Source organism: Aythya ferina (assembly GCF_964211825.1).
Source record: "Aythya ferina genome assembly, chromosome: 10".
Classification (NCBI taxonomy): Eukaryota; Metazoa; Chordata; class Aves; order Anseriformes; family Anatidae; genus Aythya; species Aythya ferina.
Genome location: NC_140306.1, coordinates 6,797,242 through 6,811,749, shown reverse-complemented (window position 1 = coordinate 6,811,749; position 14,508 = coordinate 6,797,242). Strand labels below are relative to the sequence as shown.

Genomic DNA, 14,508 nt, shown 5'->3' with positions numbered 1-14,508 from the left:
ATCAGTTTCTTGATTTCATCTACAGAGAACAAGCAGAATAGGAGATCAACAACTCCTTTTATGAGCACCCATGGCTCATTTTATCTGCATCTGCTGGATGTCTATACCTCTGGAACTGTGCTCTGCAGACCTTACCAAGTTCGTATTGGCAATGTCAAAAAAAATGTTACTTTAAAATCATCAAATCAGGACAAACCTGAGACTTGCTGATCATTCCCTTTGATGTTCAGGGAGCTGAAAAAATTTGAATGTGATGGGATTTGTAAGGAATATCGTGCTTTTTATTCTTTTTTCTTCCTTTTCTTCTTTTTTTTTTTTTTTTTTTCTTTTTAAACACAAAGCTTGAATTTTTACCCTGAAAAATAACATCAAGCATCTTTAGATGTACTCTTGTGCTGATTCAGAAGGAAAGGAAAAAAAAATCAAATCAATACTAGAACTCGAAAAACAAACAAACAAACAAAAAACCAACACCCTTACCAAAACAAAAACCAAAACAGACCAAAAACCTATCTGGGCTGGTCTCAAAATCTTTTCTTGCAATATAGTCATTACACAGTATCATATTTTCAAGCTATATTTTATATACATAACATTGAGCATGCACAAACTATGCCACGACAGTCAAAATTAACAAAGAATGCATATATATCAATGTTACCAAAGCATATCAGAATGAAAAATTTCATTTTCCTTCATCTTCCAGAACTTCATTCAGTGCACTTCCAGACTACATTTTTTTATTTTTTGTAATGTACAATTCCTCTATCCAAAGTTTTGTGATTAGTTCAATGACATGGTAATTGTTTCTTTCCTGTTTAGAAATATCCTGAATAGGATGAAGTTCAATTTCTGGCTGCAAATACCTCTTCATAATTACCATTGTGTAACTGCTTTTTCTAAAGGATTACATTAAAATTATTTTAGGCATCTATTTCAATTTTATTTAAAATAGATTTCCTGAAGCTGAAAAACCTTTGCATTTACTTTTGGCCTTCTCCTCATTACTGCTTCACGTGTAATGATGCCATAATGATTCACTGCTTGATGTTCTCCAGTTTCAGACTTATTTATTGTAATTGCCTAATTTCTTATGAGAAAGGCAGATAAGGAAATATTTCAAGAGGCTTGTAAATAACTGCCAAGGACCACAAAACTGCAGTTTTTCTTAATTTATATCTAAAATGTTTTGCTGTGCTAGCTCAAATAATGTGTTTATACAATTTTTTTCAGTGCAGTTTGTGTCATTCATCACTCATTAAGCACTATGAGCTACGCATCCTGTTTTAAAACTTCAAGGTATTTTTCTGGTTAGCATTACTGCAATGCATTGTATTTTTTTTTCCTTGAAAACCAGCAGTAGGGTAATGACGTGACTTTGGATAAAAGACTCTCCTTTTGATTTAACTCCAGCTATTCTTACCTATGAAATAAAAAAGGTCCCAGTCCTGCACAGTTGCATGACTCCTTGGTTTCCCAGTGCAAAAGTAGTCAGGGTTCAGTCTTTTCTGGATTTCAGCTTCTTGAGAGTTTCACTTATGATATATGCTTTTTACTATTTTGTAGTTTTTGCTACACCCTTTAAAAATAGTCAAGGAGAAAATACCTATCCTGAAAGCATGACCTTGCAATATTTTTCCATTCTGCCTTCTAGCTCTAGGAGGGAATATGGGCTGGCTAATAAACGCGGTTTCCAGCACCATGCTGCTAACATGATTGATGTTGCGGGTGGCAGTGCTTATGATAATAGGGAAGTTAATGAGAAAAGCCAGGCTGGTTCATGTTTTGTAAGACTCAAAATAAAACTCAGCATTTGTCAATAGGGGAGAGACAAACACTGAAAAAGAGAGAAAGAAAGAAAGGTTACAGTCCAAAAAAGCAGGTATTCAAAACAGGAGAATGACACTGTCCTAGCTAGAAATATCGGTAAATAGTGTTGTATGTTGGCCTTGTGCAATGATGCCTTGTTTACATGGTTTATATTAATATCAGTTACTTCCTGAACCGAGACTGAGGATGTGTTGAAGTAAGGATTTGTGAGGATATTTAAAAATAGGGTGAAGAGACAGAGAGGAAAGATCAGGAGTCCAGAATAAGTACTATTGAATTTGTGTGGCACTGTGCAGACTTCTAGCTTGTTCATAGGTTAAAACTGCAGACCTTATGAAAGGAATTGTAGGCAAACAAAAACAAAAAGAGAAATATATACAAAAACACACCACCACTAAGATTTTAGTCACAGAAGCGTGGTAAATCCGGAGGAAATATCACAGAAGTGATAAGGCTGGCAATTTTAAATTCAGTCCAGTCTGCTTTCTGCATCTGCAGAGCCTTGCTTTGCAGAAGTAACCATGCAAGACAAAGGGCAGGCAGGTAAGACCCTGCTCTTCAATTACCCATGCACACAGCTTTGCAGAGATAAAATGAAATGGTGTGTGCCTTTTCCAGCAGAACCCAATGGGAAATATGGCTCTGGGACAGTTCCCTTTCCCTCCCCTTCCCCTGCAGATAGAGGTCTAAAAAATAAATTCTTTACTTAGAACTATGGCTAAAGTTCACCCTAATACCGTTACGACAGGTTTTGTTCTGATACATGTGGCAGTCTGCTACTTTTGAATCTTCCTTTGACTAAAGCTACTTGTTCTCAAACACTTGACATTCCTCTTTGTAAGAGAACCATTGGGTTGGCAGAAATTCAGTGAAAGATAAAGAACCGCATCCAGAAACAATTCTAACATGGTAGAGAGAGAGAGAAAAAAAATAAAATAAGGATGGGTGAGCAAGTTGAAAGATATGGATTAATTGGTACTAGAGGGAATTAGTATAGATAAAGAGAAGAATAAAAGGAGTGGTTTGTCAACATGGATGGGCCTTGAATTGCCTTAAGAAAGGATCTGTACACGCATTCCTTGGTTTTCTACTTAGTCATTAATTACTTCTTGAGTCTTGCAAATACAGGCATGCTTACACCGTGTAACACAGAGCTGTGCTGGAGATCCCCAAGCCAGATACACAAAGAAACTAGCATATCTACACACTGCAATGCTGTGCCACACAGACAAACTCAATCTGGTCACAGAAACAGCGTTACCTCACAGGAACACCTCGCCTGGGCACAGCACCGTACCTGGACCCACAGCACCCAGCTGGAGCTAGGCCAGCTGTCTTCACAAGGAGCAACGTGGTACAGCCTGGAGACATTGCAGGGGCTGAATGGAAGAGCACAACACTTTTCTTCAAAACATAGAAAATAATTAGGCCACCTTGATGTTTTACAGAACTGATTTGTAAAGGAAACATCCAGGAAAGCAGGATGGTACTGTCTGGACAGTGAGAGAGTCTTACAGTGGATATCACTGTAGATGTCAGCAAAAGTCCAGGTCAAACTGGTGGCAGTCATACTGCCAGAGAGCCTCGCTGCTCACCAAGACCACACAAACAGCAACAAGAGATGCAGCAGTGAGCCAGGACCTGCCTTTTTGTTCAGTTACATTTTCCACTGCTCTCCTTGGGAACGTGGCAGAATGAGGCTCAGATAACATCAGGAGTTTCTGCCACACCGCCCAGTATTTTGGCCCATGAACACCTTGCAGCCCTGGTTTTCGTTCTGTACTGCTGCATGAAGATACCAGCACATGGTTCCCACAGGCAGGCTCCAGAGGCTGCCTGTACTGTTCTGCAACAGCCTTCAGGGACGTGAAGTCCCTGAGAAAAAGGAACAAAACTCACAGCCTTTTCCACTTAAAAATAAACCAGTTAAATGAGAGGAAGCAGGGCAGGTGGCTCGTTTCCTGTGAGCAGCACAGCTGATTGCAGGGCGAGCCCAGGCTGCGATTCAAGGGCCAGGTTGGAGCCATTGTCCTCATCCGCCCGCGCACAGGAAGGAGAGCCCAGTCCCATTCGGCACCGCCCTGGGCACCTGAAATCTCGGCAGGACTTAAAAATGCCATGAGAGCAAGCCTGCTTCTCCTCATTTTGCTCTCCTTTGCTGGAGTTTGACCACCAGCATGCTGTGTGAGCAGAGAGAGGTTATTGTCACACTGTGCTGCCACAATAAACTGGCCCAAATATTCACAGGAAAGACAATATGAACAAATCACAACACGAGCACTTAGCACATGTATGAGAAGTTGTTGATATTTCCCTCTTCCTTGGTTCTGGTCAAAAGAACAAGCACCAAACCTGGGAGACAAATCACTTCCCGTTTCTGCTGCTCTGTTTAGGGATGTGCTCATCTAGAAAGCCATGCCAGGGGGACACTTTGTGGAAGTCTCTTGCTAAAATATGAGCAGGAAAGTGCTGATGTACAAGGAGGCCCCTCCTCCCCATTTAAAAGACATTTTACAGCCTCCTGCATGTTTCCTTGAAAGAGCCTTCCCTTTCCATCAGTCTTGTTCTCCATGGCAGTGGCTGATAAATTAAGAGGGTGACATGGGGTGATCAGCCTGCGTCTCCTCCCAGCCTGGCTTGCCTCTGCTTGATGCTTCTCAATGCAGAGAAGCTACTGCCCCACTTCTGGCAGGGAACAGTCCACGCTGCCATAAATCCAGACGTTCCCAGCAAGATCAAGGAGGGCGGCTGTGGGAGGCCTCAGTGGAGGCAGGGGAAGCTATAACAAATGTGTGAAAATTAACTGGATGCATGTTTACATCTGATATGTCTACACATATGGGCACAGGCAGTCGTGTGCTCGCTCGGCCCTGGTTGGGTCCCACCAGATGTGAGCCTCTTGCAGCTGGGAAATGCCTTTTGTGTGTGTGCGTGTGTGTGTGTGTCACTGAGTCTGAGTTAAGCTGCATCAGCGTATAAAGCACGGCTGCAGAGCTCCCAGCCTAGACTGCCTCTCATCCAGATGGAGATGATAAAGCAAATGTTTGCACCTGCTCATGTGGACATACATTTAGAGGTTTTGCTGACACAGGTTCAGTGAAAAAAGCAATGGGCAAAACTCTGCCCCCACATGCTTGCACAGCTCAGTAGGGTTCAGATGTATTCATCTGGTCACTTCAGGATGTCACACACTGCTTTCCAACAGCTGGACCAAACACAAGACAAGCATTTCTTGCTCCTGCCTTTCAGCATCGCCTCCTCCACTTGCTGCAGAGGTTTGTCCTGTCCATGCTAAGCACCATGCCCCAAAAGAACCATCACTTGGGCTCTGGAGGGCAGACAGCAGCGCCAGTTCAACTCCTGTTTATCCACTGCCAGAAAACAGCTTCAGAATGGGTCTTCTACTGAAATAGCTACATTTTTCATCTGTAATTCACTTGTAATCTGAGGGCAAGGATCACAAGTCCTCTTATCTTTGCCTTCTGGTGCTCAGCTGTGACTATGCCAACTTAAAACACCAGTAGAGTAAGACTCCTTTCCAGTGCTTATGGCTGAAGAACGAGCCTAGATTAATTTAAGTGACTACTTTACACTTTAAGCTTACAAGTGGAAACTGAGCATACTGAAAAAGAGAAATCCATTTTTCCCCATAAATATTTTTCATAATATTTCTCAGAAAAATGTCTAAACTGATGACAGTGCAATCTACTTTGTTAGCTATGACCTTGCACTTACTATTTTTCTGTAAATAAAAAAGGGGAGGGCAAGGTTCAGATTTATTTAGTATTCTTCAAAATTAAATACATCACCATGCAGCTATGTGAAAAAACAGACCCAAGATTTCATCAGCTTCTCTCTTCTCCTCTGGAGGATTAATAACTTCTCAAGCACGAATTATTGTCTTGTTAGCACCATCTTATTAGAAAAAAAACATTTAACTTGTGCACTGGGTGTTAATTTTTTGACAGTTTGTTACTTAAATAGTGAGTAGTTACTATGTAAAAGAAAAGAAAATGGGGAAAGTACACTCAGGAAAAATATCCCTACCTACATATGACCTTCTGTACAACTGCCTGATAAGAAGTCAAATGAAGCAAGGCTTCATTACTCTTTTGGAGAAGATTTTCCTGTGAAAATAGATCTCCTCACAGTGGGTTGCCAGCTTCATTATTAATTGCCATACCCTCACATTCTTTTCTATGGACTATGGCACAATTATGGCCCTGGTGGAATAGGTCTGGCCCAAGGGGGAAGAGCTGGTGGGCTCAAGAGGGGCCAGGGCAGCTGCAGGAGCACTGGTACGGAGTCAGGTCACCCGCCGGATCCACCCAGGAACAATAATGGCAGAGCTTGCAGGATGCAATCAAGTGCATTCTTCTCCTGGGTGATTAAAGAAATATTCAATTTGATGCAACTGAGGTACAAAAGCTCTCTGTATCCTTCTGCAAAGCACAGATGAATGCCTTGCTTTAAACGCTTTATAAAAAGTGCAGTATGCCAAAGACATATCATTTACATGGAATCCAGGCAGCTTCATGCAATCACTGCTTGCAGATAATTATACCAAAACTAATGGGAAATTAAAAAAATGTATCTGAAGGGAGTAAGTCAACTTCTCAGTTATCAAGGTTTATTTTAATTCCCCCAATAGAAACCTGTGAAGGTTCTCTAGGAATACCTCTTTTCTATTAATGCAACGAATCCAAAATGAACACTTAAAAGAACACTTCCTCATTCTGACTTGGTAACTGCACCCAGTTTAAAATCTGAAAACAATATAAAATTGATATAAATTGACTGTCAGTTAAACAAGATGAGATATGAGTGACAATGGGCAAAAAATTCAAGCAAGCTGTGAGTTTTCCTCTCCTTATTTCGCCAAGGCTTCTGCCCCCTGAAGTCTCTAACAATGGTATAAATCACATCTCTGTATCTTCAAAGTGTGATTAAATATCCAACATGAGAAAATAACATTGTACATCACTTAACAGCAGTTGTGCCCTGACATATTCAAAATCAATTATCTTTCACATCATGCAGTCTCAACTTTTAGCAGTTATTTGTGGTGCTAATTTGAGTTGTCCTGGATAATTAGAGGATCTGTATCTCCATCATTATAAAAAATTACTTTTGCTGGGATTTGCGCAGGGGTACTAACGGCATTACAATCATAGCAATTTTAATAAAGGCCAGATTATATCTAGCCCTAACACTCCAAATCTTTAATGAATTTATCCCACAATATCCACAGAAGATAATTAAGTACATTTATCCCCATTTGCTGTCAGTGAGAAAGTGAAGCTCAGAGGTAACATGATTTAGATGCTCACAGGCTAAGCACCCTGCTTACCTGCATTTCTTATGCACGTATACACTGGGAAAACAAACAAACAAACAAACAAACAAACCCCACAAGCACAAGGATAGTGGCAGAGGAAAGGTCGGACTCATCCTGGAGAAGACCTGAGCTTCTCACACCAATATGCCCTTGTCTTTAAGTACTGCAATATTTCCAGGGCCAGACTAGTTTAAACAGGGAGGATTCATAGGCATGAGTCCCAGCTAAACTATAGTATATGGTAATGAGGAAAAATAAAAATTAAAAGCCTGTTGGAGTTTTGCCTGCAGCAGGGGAAGGAAGTTTCCTGACAAGGGTTATTGTTTCAGAAGAGTTTGATGAAATAATAAACAAAATACTGCACTGCTAATGATTTCTGTAGATCCATGATGCCTTGCAATGCAGGGGAGTAGGTATACTCCCTGCCTAGGAAGGGCTTCCTACATAGTTTCAATCTGAAATAACACACACTCCTTTATCAATGACAAAAAGATAGAAGGCAAGTCCTCAGCACAGGGCTTTCTCTAGAGAAGAAATGGTCCCATCAATGTTCAAGGTGTGTGAGAGATTCAAATGATTTTACCACTCAGGCTTCTTTTTCAAGTTGCATTAAATCTGCCCTGAACCAATATTATAAAGGACAAAGGTCAAGGCTTTATTTATATAATACAAGGATGTAATGCAATAACCGGCTGTTTAAGACACGTAACTAAAAGATCAGGGACAAAGCTGCAGACAGGATGTCAGCACTGCACAGGGAATTAGCCATGCAACTCCCTCCTATTAATTACAGATACGCACATCCGAATCACCATGCATCACGACGAAAACGTACCAAGCGATAACTGTGATTCATACTTTACCATTAACAATGCAGCAAAAGGTGAAAGAGGATGGTGCTCTTCCCGTACTGTTAAGTAACCATAGCTCTATGTTCTTCCTATGTCCAACCTGAAATGGAACAGCAGCCGTGGAACAACGTGGTAGGACGTTATTTTCATGACCTCCTATAAATGCCATTTTTTGAAATGTTACTATATAAGGTATAAGTATTCCCACACCAACTGTCAGGCACCAATATAATATTTTTCTACAAAACCCTAACAAAAATTAAATATTGTTACAACTTGCAAGATAACCAAAAGTACATTATGTATCCTTGTGTCTGCCAGAGGCAAAAGGGTTTTATAAGCTCAGAAAGACTTTGAGAAGTTTAATTTCTAAATCCTTTGTGCAAAGTAACTTACTTGCTTAACATGGGGCATACATGTATGCTGCAACTCTACTCACAGTGAAGTACATCTACAATTTGGAGCTCACCATGAATTTTGGATACAAGAGTACGTCTTAGTTATGTGACATATATCCTCTTGTCAATGATCCTGTCCAAAAAAGTTTTAGCAACAATAATGAAGAGAGAGAAAAGTTTTCCTATACATTAATATTGTATATAAACAGCATATTGTCTAACTTATTAGGACCAATTGCACTCTTAAACATTCTTGGTCAGTTGTCATTAACATGAGTAAAGGATGTGCATACAACAGGCTGAACTTGATCCCTGAAAACACTTGTGATTCAGTCAGAGAGCAAGGAACTGCTTTTGCAAGAGATGTCTGCCCTTGCAACAAAGTTCCTTGGGTGTACAGTGTCTGCATGATGTTGGTTCTCATAGTAAAATTGAGATGTTTGAAAGTTAACAAAAAATTGCTCAAAGCATGGAAAAGGAGCATGCAACACAAAATTATAAAAATTTGATTGAAATGTCTCTGACAACATAGACATTTAATTGCTTTGGTTGGGTCTGCTGTAAATGCTGGTTTTCTTTCTTCTTTTCTTTTAATGGGTTTATTGCATCTAATTTAAATGTTGAATTTCTGGTTTATGCAAGACTGACACAAAGACAAAATCCATCTAATTGTAATAGTACTTATCTAAGGCTTTACTGTATTATTCTAAAAGGCTGTTGCCATTTAACTTTGTCCTCACGACATCTGTAACTAATGCAAAATTGGAGCCCTTATAAGGGCTTTAAAATAATGTTTTTCAGCATTAACTGCCAGGTAGCCTTTTTCAAATGTTTTCCATGCACTTTCTGTTCTAGATTTGGAAACTGTGGCTCTTCATGTAGTCTCTAAGTGATGGAAAAGATCCATCAAAGCTCTTCTGGTAACCAGGTGTATCCTATTTTCCCGGGAGCAGTGTTTCTCTGGCAGTGAAAGATGGCTGATGTTCTTTACCTCAAGTGAACTGTACCCTGTAGGCCAAGAGAAAACTGAGCCAAGAATCTGCTCTTCAGCTGAGCTGTTTTACAGGTGAAATCACGGGTTATGGCTCACATTCACCAGCCGAGACATGAAGGAGTCTGTGCTTGGAATCAGGAACACTTTGACTGTTCCTGGTCACTGCTGGTTTGGACCAGAAAGACACAGGTCCAATATTGACTACTTGTAGGCTTTGCCTGTCTCTTAAGGCAAAAAAGTCCCCCTTCCACAGGACTCCTCTCCTGATACATGAAAAAACTGCAGTACCTGCAGTCCTGATGCTTCACAGCTAGTGGCAAAGAACATGGGAAACAGGTTTCTTCTGTTCCGTTTCCTTGCCCCAGTAACCAAAGATCAGAAGACATTCTTAAGGACGTCATTCACTGATGTTTCTATAGCATAGCATTCAATAGATAAATTTCAATATATAAAATCGGACAAACTACTTCCATACTTCAGTCCTAAGACTTTATTTTATTTTAGCTCACAGCTGGTATCTTCAGGAATGGAAGTTGTGTTACCTTTTATGCTTTATCAGTCTTTGCTAAGCCAACAACAATTCTGCAAATTTCTGACTGAACTATAAAGTTTTTGGTCACCGCAACTATTTCATTATAACCATGTCAGCCCAGCTTTAAGATGTAAAGACCTTAAAAGTGATCGCACAATGTTATTACTATAAGAATGGTGAAATGTGTGTAAGAACAGTGGTTTTTCATGTTATAACTCAGTTCCTCAGGATGGGAACATACTCAGCTTCCTGTTTTCTTGACAGCTGAAGACGCAGAGTGTGCAGTAGAGGTTGACTGAACCCAATCGAACCTGTCCTTTAATTTCTGTAACTCATCTCCTGTCTCAGCCTGCTAAGGAAAGTCTCTCAACAATGACAAAAGTCTACCCTCAAGTTACCATCTCTTGTGCTCTGCACCTGTGAACTGAGGCTCTGCAATATGAAGCACTCACATGAAACTTCGCTAAACATGTAGCGTCTCTTGGTAGAGATGAAACTCACAAGTCCAAACCATCATTCAGTGAACTCTGCCAGCTTCAGGCTGCCCGGGTCCTGTGCTGCATTAACCCATGCTCAGAAAAAGTGTCCCACAGTCCAGATCACTGTAAAGGGAAAAACCTTTCCAAATGAGAACACACTGCTCCAAGGTTGATTCCTCTGAATAAAATAGGAAGGTAAGCCACAAATTTCTGACCATGCTTTGAAATGCATTTCAGCCAGTTTCCCATCTGTTTATCTAAATGTGAGCCATCATGCAGATTTTAAACAGTCTTTAATGAACTCAGTGAAATTGCCACACATGTAAGTGATCCCTGTGTGTGTGTGTATAAAATGGAAGGATTGGGGCTGCTGTAACCTATGTTTAAAAAAAGGGAGGGATGACAGAAACGTGAACATAGGGAAAGGAAACACGCAGCCTCAGAGAGAAATGGATAGAAAAGACAAATAAAAGGTTCTTTATCATTGCTCAATACTAAAATAGTTGAACTTTTCACATGACAGATTTAAACACAACATTGGGAGAGGAAATTATTATTCCAGCTCTTTAGAGAGAAACCCAGTCCCAAAATAAGACTGCATAAGTAGTGGGAAACCCCTAGTGACTGGGCATTCCCTAACTCAATGCCTGTCTTGTGTGTTTTGACATTTTGGGGGTTGCACTTCTGCCTGCACGATGGAAAACACAAAGGGCCTTGTGTTTGCTTTTGGCCTCTGGCTGCTATTGTAATACACAATAACATAAATATTGTTAACATTCTTTCAGCAGTACAGAGCATATCTAGGAAATGAACTGCAAAAATCTGGACTAAGGGTCCAGTGTGTCCCAACCAACAGTTCATCTCTCCTCCTTGAACAGCCATTACAAAGGAAGAAGAAACAGAAGTGGGAGCAGAAGGCAGTGACAGAAGGAAGATGGGAACAGACGGAACTTCACACAGATCTTCCAGCAGTTGGGTGCCTGGGGGCAGTGGAAGAAAGGTCATAAAAAACAGTCAAACACCACCACAAATCAAATGTGCATCAGAAAGTTTATTCCTGGACAATATGGGTGGATGCAGCACAAGGGGGTAGAAATAGAGTGACATGAACATCTTGCTAAAATGAACACATCAACTTTTTTTTTTTTTTAATTGAAATAAAATCTAATTAACTGCAATGTGTAAAATAAATTGAGAGCTTTTTGGCAGGGGGGAGGCAAAAGCTACTGCATTCCAGGGGTATGTTTTATTACTGCCTCTTTTTGAATTGCAAACCAGTCAGCTCAAGGGGATTTAAATAAGACCACTGTTAGAGATGTTCGTGCACTCCAACACCTTAGAAGAATAGGGAAGGCTCCTTCTAAGATGCCACTGTGACTACATCTTAGGAAGCTGATCCAAGCAGGGACACAGTTCCTTGAAAACCTTCAGAAAGAGGATTAACCTCTCCACACTGAGACACAGAAAATCTAACGAGATGCCCCAAAACTGCCTTCCCATCCTGCAATTTTAATTGGCACAGACATGTGAGTAAGAAGTTCTCCTGCAAGAACATGGGTGTAGCTGTTTGTGACATGAAGAGTCTGCTCTTAGGGAGGGCAAAATCCTGTCCTTTCTGAAATCAGCCACGTAAATCCTATTGACTTTCGGAGGTTTCCAGTTTCAGCAAGTAGCACATAATCCTGCAGCCCTGAAATCACAACTGTGCAGATACACTGCACGAAGCGTTGTTTGAGTACTGTTCTTTGTTGGACTTGTTAATCCTTCTAGAATGAGAGGTGTTTGAAGTTGCAGCAGTTTAGATACTTCTGACTCCTGCTTCCAGCTCCTCTGTGACCTATACAGTGGTGTTTTGGTTATGGTTGTTTGCAGGTACTGCATATATTGGTTATGGTTGTTTGCAGGTACTGGAGAGCAGTTCCTTCACCTAGGAATGGGAGATAATCCTGGCTCTCCTCCATGCAATATAATTTAATCCTCCCTGTCCAACTTCCCGGCTTTCCACATCCCTGTATATTTTTTTTTTACTTTTGTAATGATCCATGCCTCCCCAGTTCACCAATCTTCAAATTTCTTCCAAGTAAAAAAAAAAACAAAAAAAAAAAACAAACAAACAAAAAAAAAAAAAACACAAAACAACAACATAAGACACTGTAGCACCCACATGGCTTCTGCACAAGTACAATATGAAGCAAAACAGGATCTCCTCTCCATGCTACATTCACATTGGAGCTTACAATCCCACCTGGTTTGGATTTGCCCAAGGACTGGGTCTGTCCTTGGACCACCCAACCGCATCAAACACTGCTTCTACAGACAGAAGGTATATATGAGAATTGAGCAACACATAGGTGCCCGTGGGGGCATCACAAAGCAGCAGCAAGGCAGGTTAGATGTGGCAGAGCAGCCACCACCAGCACCAGGAACCTTGGTGCCCTAACGAGGCAGCAGGCTCGCGCGTTTCCCATCGCAGCAGCGCTCCTCGTGCAGAACCGTCACCACAATTGGAAGTAATTGGAGGTCTTTCCGCCAGGCTCAGCAGGGAAAGCAAGGAGTGAAAGGGCATGGGTGGATGGCTGCCGGGGCCGGCCACGAGCCCTCAGGGTGGGGGCACACTGCTGGCAGGGTGTGGAGAAGGTCGTAGTGCCACTGCCTGCTATGGGCTGCCCCTTAAAGGCAGGATGCAAGCCCTGTGCTTGCCAATCAGCTGTAACCACTAAGACATTAAAATAAACCCAAGCAGAAGTGTTGCTGACATCCTAGATTATATAAAGGGCTGGCTTTAGTGAGCAGCCTTGCCTCTGTGTTGTTACAGACTCCCTTCCACCCTTCTTGCTCCATTTCTCACCCGTGGCTGTGGCTCAGGTCTCATAATAGAAAGTCCCATGCTTGTCCTGGTCTCCTCACCACACACAGAGCAGGAATTTGGAGCAGGGTTATTGTTTGGGGTACTTCAGGACTCAATGTTCTCCTGAAGTGGTTTTTGTTTCTTTTTAAAAGCATTATTATTTAACAGTTTGATTAAAAATAATACCGAAGTATGAGAAGAGGCACTTGTGACACACTAAACTGACCTACTAAATTCCAAAACTCTCCACTACACAGCCCGTCAAGCAGATGTTTTGCAATTGCATTTGCCATGAACAGGTGGAAAAGTATTCGCCTCAGGCCAGAGGTGAACACAGACACAGAGGGGGCCAGAAAGCTGGTGGCTCTTCGAGGAAGCCATGGAGCTGGGTACCCTCAGCCCAGGATATGTCTAAGCTCACCCTGCAGAGCCAGAATGGCCAGGAGGCTCCAAGCCAGCAGATATTAGAAATCCAAATTCACCAGCAGCTTACCAAGCAGCTTGACAGCAAACCAGGCAGGGGTGAGTGCTTCAGCACAAGTCAGTAGGAATGGTATCTCTGCTTTGGTATCAGCTAATCAGTCTTCTCCTGAAGGTGTTCCTTATCATTCCTGCCATAAAGCTGAAAGCAGGCTGCGGAGGAAGCCCCAAAACCTACTTTCTACAGCTGGGTGTAGTAGACAGCAGTCATCTTCTTGTGTCATACCTGAAACATTTCTGTTTGTTTATTTTCCCCATGAACTGAATTTAATGCACACTGAAGCAACTGCAATCCATCCTTCTTGCGCTATGTTTTTAGTTTGTGACTGCTTTGTCTCCATCCTTAGACAAGACAATATTATTAGGGACGTTTTATAATAGTTATCTTTCTAACTCTTACGTGACTATTTACTGCCATAGGACACGGTTGCTTCGCACCCAAACATCTTCAAACAAAATACTATGGTAACACTTAATATTCTGGCAGGCTGTATAGCATCTATAATCCCAAGTGGGTCTTTGAGTATGTTTTATTGATTTGCTTTGGCTGTACGTGAATAAAGAATCAAGGATCTATCTGGCAGCTTTATTTTATGTTGGTACTGAATGACAGAAAAGGGAATTTTCACCCCAGTCAGAATCAGGTCCTCAGTCCTAGAGCCAACAACAACAAAAGGTTCAAATACGACCTCTGCATGAAAGAGTCGTCTGAAGAATGAGCTATGCTAAAACCCAGCCTCGCATCTCCTCTTGCAAGA

The 14,508-nt window shown here is 41.4% G+C and overlaps 2 long non-coding RNA genes across 5 annotated transcripts in view; one reads left to right on the top strand and one right to left on the bottom strand.

Moving 5' to 3' along the window:
- LOC311441986 overlaps positions 1-14,508 on the bottom strand; it is a 63,489-nt gene that overhangs the window by 29,357 nt on the left and 19,624 nt on the right. The window contains exons 1-2 of one of the 4 annotated variants that reach the window (XR_014696384.1): positions 3,346-3,696; positions 3,128-3,209 (exon numbers count right to left, since the gene is read on the bottom strand). The exons of the other annotated variants lie outside the window; for them this stretch is intronic. This is a non-coding gene — a long non-coding RNA (uncharacterized lncRNA). Of the gene's footprint in view, positions 1-3,127; positions 3,210-3,345; positions 3,697-14,508 lie in introns of those variants that run through there. 4 annotated transcript variants of the gene reach the window in all.
- Positions 8,069-11,710, top strand: LOC311441987. The gene is made up of 3 exons (XR_014696385.1): positions 8,069-8,151; positions 10,208-10,617; positions 11,208-11,710. It is a non-coding gene; the product is annotated as an uncharacterized lncRNA (long non-coding RNA).